Source organism: Primulina huaijiensis, chromosome 4 (genome assembly GCF_012295235.1).
Source record: "Primulina huaijiensis isolate GDHJ02 chromosome 4, ASM1229523v2, whole genome shotgun sequence".
NCBI classification, from domain to species: domain Eukaryota; kingdom Viridiplantae; phylum Streptophyta; class Magnoliopsida; order Lamiales; family Gesneriaceae; genus Primulina; species Primulina huaijiensis.
In genome coordinates, this window is record NC_133309.1 from 19,166,315 (window position 1) to 19,176,414 (window position 10,100).

Genomic DNA, 10,100 nt, shown 5'->3' on the forward strand with positions numbered 1-10,100 from the left:
CTGTTTCCAAACGTATTAATTTTTTTAACTATATATAATGAGTAGATAAATATCAATATGCATAAAGATATTAAACGATTTAACATTACAATACATGATAATGATATTATGACTTTCGTATCAAAATATTCTTAAAACCATAATCAACTATCATATTTTAAAAAAGAGAGATATTTATCTTTTTTTAGGAAATATATTTTTATTTTATGTCAATTCAACTTCTGTTTAAATAAATGAAAAACATAAAATTGATAAAATTAAAATCTATTATCAATTTTTCGCCATAATAGTTATATGAATAAGCTAAATATCAAATGATCTATACATATATGCTCAAAAAATATTATAAACATATAAAAAAATTTTGATTTCGTTCGGTTTGGATTTTTTTAAAAAGAACTTTGAACCAAATCAACTTTTATAGTTTGGTTAATTTAAAAATCAATCCAAACCTTGATCAATTAAAAATCAACCCAACCCAACGATTTGGTTTGGTTGTTTGGGTTCAGTTTGGTCTGGTGTATGTTCACCCTTATTAATAATTTTTACTCTAGATGAAGTTAAAAGACATTTTTGGAATTATGAAAAATTTTAACCAACATATAAAAAGTTGGTTAGTATAAGGAGTTTAATTTTAATTGATGGTATAAATATTAGGGGTAGGCGTCGGTCGGTTCGGTTCGATTTTTCTCTATAACTGTTTGATTTTTTGGTTTTCGATTTTGAATATATCTGGTCCAAAATCAAACCATTTTATTACGGTTCGGTCCGGTTTTTTTTAATACGGTTCGGTTTATATGGTCGGTTGTATACGGTTTTATAATATTTTGTTAAGAAATAAAATTATACATCACTTGATACTTGATGGATGCAACACATATAAAAGAGACAATGACAGTAGATGAGTAGAACATGTATGATTACAATACACTTTTGACTTAACAATCTAAGCTTCAATAACAATTTGAAATACAATTTCAAACAGTAGCTCTTCCATAAAAGGATACAAAGTCATTAAATTCCAATTCTTACACTCCAAAATGCACATAGATTTTGCATCTCAAATCTCAATACATTTAACAATATGAGCTTCAATAACAATTTGAACTTCCAATTGTCAAACTCCAAAATCCTATTTTGCAAAATTAGAAACAAAAATGACATTAAATTCATCACAATTGTGATTATGAATCACAATCTTGAAGCATAACTTAAATATATATAAACTTACTGAAACTAACAAATATCTTCCCTATTTATTAGTCCATTATACAAAAAGTCTTATAGTTAAATATAATATGACAGATTCGGTTATTTCGGTTGTCAGGGGATCAAAAGCGTAAACCGAACCGGAAAACCGAATTTTTTTAATTTTGAAACCGTAACCGGCCGAAAACCGAACCATTTAAACCGAATTTTTTGATCATGTCGGTTATTTCGGTTTTAACCAAAGTATGCCCACCCCTAATAAATATAGAACATATTTCATAGTTTTTCTAATATCAAATTTTGTTTATACGTTTTTTTTAATCCTTTTATTATCTTATCAGTTTTAAAATTTTTAATCGTCACATTTATTTACTAAGTAAAACATTCAGGTGTTATTCATAAAAGTATGCTAAAAATAAACGTTATTATTTTCCCATATAAACATTATTACTAAAAAAGTATAAGAAACATCATATTAAATATATGTACTTAATCCATTAATGCATTTTTCAGTTTTAAAATAATATAAGTTTTGGTGATAAAAATAACATTGAGCTGTTTCAGAGTCCAACTGCTATTTATGTGTATTTATAGGTTTCTAGCTGGACATGATGAAGTCAAGCTGAACAACGTTCTCTACATACTATTTCAGTTCTAGCTGCATTCAAGACTTTAACTGGACAACAATAGAAACTCAGTTGCAAAATGGTATTGCAAGCGAAATCAAGTCTATCCTTCTGCGTATCATCTCAACATTATAAAGTGCTTTTGACTATGCCAAGATGAATTATTTGCAGTGTACAATTATGAGAGATGAGACAAAAGAAAACTTGCCTTTATGTTAGATGTCAGTACATATGATCATTGAATGATCTTTTTACCATGGAAAGATTTCATTTATAAATAGGAGATTCGAGATTGGATGCGAAAGTTCTCTCACTGATTTTATCTAAAAAAATACTATATGTCAGATTTCGAGCACTCGACATTTGTCAATATCAAGCTGCTCACCTTAGCATACGCTCATTTCCATATAAGATCATCGAGGATCAATTATTGCTATCTATGTAACTCTAGTTGTTCAAGTTATTTGTTAGAAGCGTTGAAGTTCTATCTTTTTGAACCGAGAGTTCAATAGACAACTAGATATTTGTATTGTAGTAGTGGTGATGCAAAGATTTTTTTTTATTTATGTTGTGATAAGTCATAATATGTAAGATTATGTAATTAATTATCTGATAATTTTGCATAATCAGAATAATTATTGAGTTGTTAAAATAAAATAATTATTTATGTCAAATAAGTTTAGAAAGTGTGTTAAAATTTTGTATTTTATAATACCGGAGTTAAAACGATATAAAATATATCCGGAGTTTAAATAACATATGAGAGAAAAATAAATACAAAATCTAGATAAATGAGCAAGTTACTATTTTTAGTAACTAATACACATGATAAAAATAAATATATCTACACTTACTTTTTTTAAAAAAATAATAAGAGAAAGTCCAACCCATTCCCCAACCCTGCTTATGGACAACATGTTTTTTTTAAAAATAGCCTCATGTAGTTAGTGTATTTGTTCATGACATGGGGAGGTTATTTTTTTAAAAAAAATGTTGACCAAATCTATTCTGCCAAATATCCCCTTCCGTCGCCCTCATCTCTTTTGTCTCGGCCATAGTCGCATTGCACAAACAAGAAGATTCAAGCAAGTAAGCAAAATTATTAGCTTTATCAATCACATACTTAATAGTCATTACATTAAGTGTCAACAGATGATTACTTACATAGCCTTGCTCCGACCACCACCACAAGTAGCTCCAGTCCTTTAAAAACTCCGGTACTACCCTAGATCGGAGAAAATCTGAGCTCAGTTGACTCTACTTTGAGATGTTCCAGTGCACGCGAGTTCTTCTATGTTCCATTGAGTTTTGGCTTCTTTTTCTTGGTAAACTGTGGTTTTTTGGTGAGGTTTAAGAGCTTGGAATGTTGGTTGATGTTTCTTTCTATTTCCAACCCCTTTTAGGGTGATTCCGGTTACTTTCCCGGTGAGGTCCATCCTTGGCACCGCCGATAGACCACCACTACCTGTTCAACTTCGATTCTTGGTGATTATCGAGCTCGAATTTCAACTATTGTGTTGATATACAAGCTGCCCGGATTTTGATTTTTATCTGATGTGATTAAATTGTTTTCGTCGATTGTAGTGCGTTATATTGACGTATATATCCATTAAAAATAATCTATTTGTTGGATAATTTAATATTTTTAGTGAATATTGAATAATTATGCGAAATGGTGAATTTTTGGGTATACTGGGACAGATTTTGGTAATTAGTTTATTAAGTTGGATTTTTAGCAACATAATTCAAATTTAGTGATTTTCATAATTAATTGGAATATTTTAGATTAATTGACGAAATTGTGGAATATATTAGTAGCTCGTAAATAATAAAATTAATGTTGGCAATTATCGAGCTAAAAATTGTCGAAAGTCGAATATTGTGAATTTTTAGAAATATTATGTGACTTGTGAACTTTTGGAGTTTCGAGAAGAATTCTAGTAATTAATTCCTTAAGTTGATATTTTGATAAAATAAGCCTTAAACTCATTATTTTGGGTAAAATAATTCGACTCATTATTTTGGAAGAATAGTTGAGTTATTTTTGTTATTATTGATATTTAGGAATTTATTTCGGTTTGGTGGAGTATTTAAATCCTTGTAGACTGAAGTGATAAATTTGGAATATTTTGGAGTTTAACAGTGAATTGCAGAATTATTCGGTTTATTTTATTATTTGGGCTGAGTATATTCAAGTTGTTCGTCGTTGAAGTATTATGTTTTAAACATATTTATATGTTATTATGGATTTATGTGTTTCTGTGGATTATGTTGGCTGTTAAATGCCTCGTTGATTCATATGTTCATGTATGTGACATATTTAATGGCATTTAGATTAGGGTATGGTATTATGACATATATCTTGAGCTCTATCGTCCTTTATAACTGTTATAGTTGTTCATTTTCATTCGACAACTGTTTCATATCTCATGATCATGATGTGGCTGATGGGCCTATATTGATACACCTTTAAGATTGTAGATTAATCTCATACATTAGTCCATCCCTTCGGGATGAGCCCTGAGATTGTGCCATCTATTTCTGTTGTGCCATCATGTTGTATCATGATAGATGTGTGGAGGCCGAGTCCTGGTGTTTGTGTTAGCATCACGACGCATAGGCTATTGTTGTGGATGTTTGTGTTAGCATCACGACGTATGTGACATGGCAGTATAGCTGCATGACAATTTAGCTCCCCTGTATGTTGTTGCTCGAGCAGTACTTTTCTTGTTATCATACCGTTTATTGGCTCATGCTACCCCATCGTTATTGAGCCATGTTTCATGCATTGCATAATTAATTTTGTTTATATGTTTATGCATGATTTATGTTTGTTGTTGAATTGTTTCATACCAGAATCTTAACCTCAGTTGTTTACTGGGGGTACCGTGGCTGCTGTTTGGGCATCATGGTAGGTTACTCAATTAGTTTTGTAGCACATGCGGAAGATTCAATCAGTGGAGCTCATGATTGAGGTNCCGAGAAGATGACCTGTGTATCTTTGTATAAGTCCTGAGGTCTATTCTAAAATATTTTTACACCATTTTTTCCCATAGCATTTTTAATATAATGAATATTGTTTGATAATTAAATTGAAACTATAATAATTGGGCCTCACATCATGGTATCATAGCGCAAACTGGGATACGATCGAACTACAGTTTAGGACACTCAAGTCTAGGAAATAAAATTTGTTGTCATGTCTGTTTATGCTACTTGCCGTCATTCATGTGCGTTTATGTGATCTATTTTACTTCCATACTATATATTAGTTTGTTTATATTGTTATACAATGGAAAGTCGTAATACTATTGGCAAGGATTACAGACGTGTTAGACCTGCTGTGCATATTGTTAGTCCAGAGTTGACCAAAATGTAGGTCAATTTGAGGAGTGTAAATGGAAGAGTTAATAATTAAAGTATATGTCTTGTTCTCAATATAAGCAAGTGATGAAATTATAGTGTATATCAATTACATCATATTGCATTAGTTTCCTGATTATCGATCTGAGTATTTGATTAAGTATTGTCTCGTAGGAGGAAAGTGAATCATGGTACTCCTACTATCAGAAGGGGTAAGTGATGATGAATTGAATTAGTTTGAATCAAATAAGTAAATTAACATGATATTTTTGGGCATTGTCACCACACAACACAAAATACCCGAGTGCTTGGATTTATTTAAGAGTGTTGGTATGTGTGATGTTTCAATGACATGTCCCAACTGTGATACTTTTGTCCCACATCTTAAAAATTAAATATTTAAAATGAGTTTATAATGGCTTACAATGAACTTCTATAGCAACTTGTGTTAATCATTTTCGTAAAAGCGAGGACGAATACGAAGTATTTGTTATAAGGCCCAGGGACATGCTTATTTGGAGTCAAATGAGTCCAATGACTCTGGCCCATCTCTTTTTTGATGCTCAAAAATTTTTTAAAAAAATTATTATATATAATTCTAGATAGCCCCCACATATGCTTCTATGAAAGCGAAAGGAAAAATCCAGTTTGTGAAGAATTAGTGCGGCCGAAACATGAATTTTATTATTAAAAAAATCACTCGTAAAATTTTAAGAAATTATCGGTCATCTTTGAAATCAAAGTCAGGAGTGGATGGATTAATCTAGCTGGCAATAAATTGTTGGTATGATTTACCAAACCAGTCTAGTTTTCTTATCAGGGTAGAGTAATGGTGGGAAGCATGGCGGATTAAGGACACGTATAAAAATCGGAACAAATCAGAAAAGAAAATCAGTAATATATTACCTTCGAATTAATGATTTATTCACTCTTTCTGAGGCGGGGATTCAAGATTTGAGACTTCCCTTTTGTTTTTGCTTTTGTAATATATACACGAGTAAGTTTTCAAATCAAGAAATCTCCTGCTATGAAACTTTGCTTGAGAATGCATAGAAAAAACCCAAATATTTCTTAAAATATGTATTCAAAATTACAAATATCAATATATATAAAGTATAACGAGATGAAAAATTGAAAACCCTAAAGGTCCCATGGAATCAGTCCATTCGTTCACCATATCAGGTCCAGCTAAGGTCAAAATTCAAAAGTGAAAGGTTGAAAATGTGTATGTGGAGCGTATCAAGAATGTGTGGTGATTGGCTGTAACTGATATGTATATTTGATGTTGAATTTGGTTGGTTAGTAAGACGGCTTTTCCCAGTTATTTAGTTGTGTAAAAAGTGATAGATTCATTCAAGCTATTAATGTGACTAAAGATTGTTTGCGCTTGATCATCAGCGTCTTTTTATGTGATAGTCATATGAATAATGATTGCATTTAAAATCTCAAATGCTCATATTGCTTATAAAATCTTTTTGACTGTCCCGGTCACATTAGCAAGTGCAGAGCGAAGTTTCTCAAAGTTAAAGCTCATCAAAACTTTTTTCCAATCAACCATGTCACAAGAAATATTGAATGAATTGGCTAAGTTATCGATTGAGAAAGAAATTACTGACCAACTTGATTATACAGACTTGATTAGTATTTTTAGCTCTAAAACTGTTAGGCAGGTTGTTTATTAGTGATCATTTTGGACATGTTTGATATTTTTATTCATTTAGTTTTTTATATTGTCTTTAACGTATTGATTCAATTTGAAAAATTGCTATGGAACTAAAAAAAATATGAACACACATTATGATTCAGAAGCCTCATTTTAAAAGTTAGACTCAGGCCTATATATTGTTAGGATTGACCTTGATAGGGCCCATTATACAGTCACGCAGTCGCGGGCCTGGGCTCGGGCTCTGGGCGTGACACCAACAAAGGCTATCAGTACCAAGATATGGACTGAGTTGATTGCAACAATATAGAATTTTTGTAAGGACAAATTTCATGGGAACTGATAGCGTGTGTTGATGTATGAGATATGTTCTGTCCGATTAATTTACTTAATTCTGGAGAATGACAAGTTAAGTATAGTGAACTTAATGAGTTAATATTTTATGTAAATTCATATATTTGGATATAGTAATGATATTTTTTGGTTCGCATGAGTCACTATATTATGAGTTATGTATATGTGGTTTGCGTAATTTCTAAAATTCAACTTATTTTTAAACAAAATCAATTTTTTTGTCACTCATATATATATACCAGCAGATACTGAAATTATCATATTATGATTCATCAATAAATCAATTATTAAAATCTTGAGCTTCAAAATGACTAATAATAATTTATTAAAATTTTCATTGTCGATAACCATAAACACTTTGTTTTTGTTGTTTAATCTCACATCCCAAATTTCCATTTTTAATATAGAACGTTGTCTCATATATTACAGTTAATCATATAATTGAAATAATTTCCATTTAAAATTTTTACATTTAAATATGTTTGCACTCAATGTAATAAAATTTTCATTTTAAAATAAGTTATATCCAAATCGATTCAATTATATATTAAGTGGAAATTTAGCTTATGCTTTAAGGAGCAACTTGCAGGATCATGCATGGATGTAGTTGAAATAGCTTTTATTGGTTTATTATTAATTGATTAATTTGAATATCAACCGACAATTATCGTCCATCAAAAAAATTCAATTTATTTATATTATATTATAAAGATCGATACTTGTATATTTTAAGTTATATCTTTGGTCTTCAAAATCGTAACGAATTTTCTTTTCCAGGATATTTAATTTGTTCCATGTAATATTAATATTTTTTTCAAAAAACAAAATGTAACAAAATAAGAACTCCAACATTAACATTGAATGAAAAGAATTACTCTAAAATAATCACGTTTCATATAAAAATTACATTAAATTATTAATAGTACTCCAAACTCACTCGTTTTGAAAGCTTATTATTCTAAATATCTGAATTCTTTTCGTGCATATTTTTTTCATTTATGGATTCCTACACGATTAATCATTGTCACATCCTACCAATCGGGCACTAATTGAGATTTTAATACGAAGTGGTTCACATATTTTGTATTTCTTGAAACTTGTGTTCTGGTTTCTAAGCTATATGTTTATTAGTGAGTTTAATTATTGGATCGTAACGGTGATCTACATATGATCATGTGTAGTTAACATCTGATTATGCGTTGGGACTGTAGTAGTGTAGTTCCCTGATTATTGACTTGCGTGCGGATTCCTCGCTCGCGAATGAGGCCACGCTGACTATCCTTGATTGTGGGAGTGTGTCTTGTTTATTTGGCATGATGTCGTTACCCATGGTTTGGTGATCACCAGGTTTGTTATGTTCTTATTTACTCGTATCCATTATTCTTGGAGTCGACTGTTGTTCACTCACTCCTAGTATTGAATTGTGATCGAGTTGTTCCATTCGCTAAGATTTTAGCTTCAACCCGATTGTTTGTCTGTAATGCTTTTGTTATTATGTTTCATATCGAGAAGCATTACATTGATATCGATCTCTTTTCATATTTAATGACGATAAAGATTTGAGCTGGATTGTGTTTTGATTCTTGTATCAAGTGGAATTATCAAATAACCATATAGATGTTTTGATCATTGGGATTTAGTGTTTGAGTAACACTAGATGAAATCCTAAGTTACTGTTGTGTTGAGAGGAATTATGTTTATGATTTTCATTGAGTCTAGCAAGGGGTTTACTAGTTAATAAATCCTTGTGACTTTAAGTTTACTTCCCAATAGTGAGAACACTAGTTGAGAGCAATATAATATTAAATCGGATCTTAGAGAGTAAACAATTGATTTAAATATCATAAATTTCGTGTTAAAGATTTAAGTTTTAAAAAAAACAAAATCGGGTGACTAGTCATGAGTAAATATTCTAAGTCCAGATATCATGTTCATGACTTAGAATTGATCGTTACTGTTTTGTTTTAAATATCTGGAGACATTATTTGGGAAATAGTTGATGATATATTCGGACCATAAAAATTGAAAATTATTTTCCTAATTGGATCTGGTTATGAGACAGAGTCATTGCATAGATTTGTTGAAAGATTACGATTAGAGATTCAGTAGCCCCCGAGGAGGTAGGAAAATGTAAAATATTCTAATACCTCAGTTTTGGTGGAAGAACATGAAAAAGATGTAACTGAGTTGTATTTTGTTGTATGGTCTATCAACATATCCAAGTAGAACGAATAAGACCAAGAGGATATATTACTGCACAGTCTTGAAATTTCTCAGTGGAACTGGGAGCACATGGCTATAGATTTTGTCCCACATCTGCCACGTACTTCTCATCGCTTCGATACCATTTGGGTAGTGGTCGATGTATTTCTAATTTTTCTTATTTTATTCCATATGAGAGAACATATTCGTACAAGTTAACGGATTAGTTGCATATAAAGAATGTAGTGGAACTACATGGAGTTCCAGTTACAATAATATCAGATCATGACCTCGATTCACTTCAAAGTTTTGGATTAGTTACCAAAAAGAAATGAGTACAAGTATTGAGATGAGTACTGCATGACGTCCTAGGACAGATGGTCAGACAGAGAGTACAATCCAGACAATCCATGATTTTCTTCGAGCTGTAGTTATGGATTTCAAGGAACGTTTGTCGGAAGCTTTATCATTAGTGGAATTTTCTTATAACAAAAATTTTCATGTGACTATTGGTATGAATCCTTTCGAGGCTTTGTATGGACAAAGATGTCGATCACCTTTAAGTTGTGATGATTTTGGTGAAAAGAAATTGACTAGACCCTATAATGGAAGATCCATGTCCAAAAGACCGGTGAACCAATACCTCGGAGAAAGTTCGTTTGCTGAAGAAATGAATGATGAAA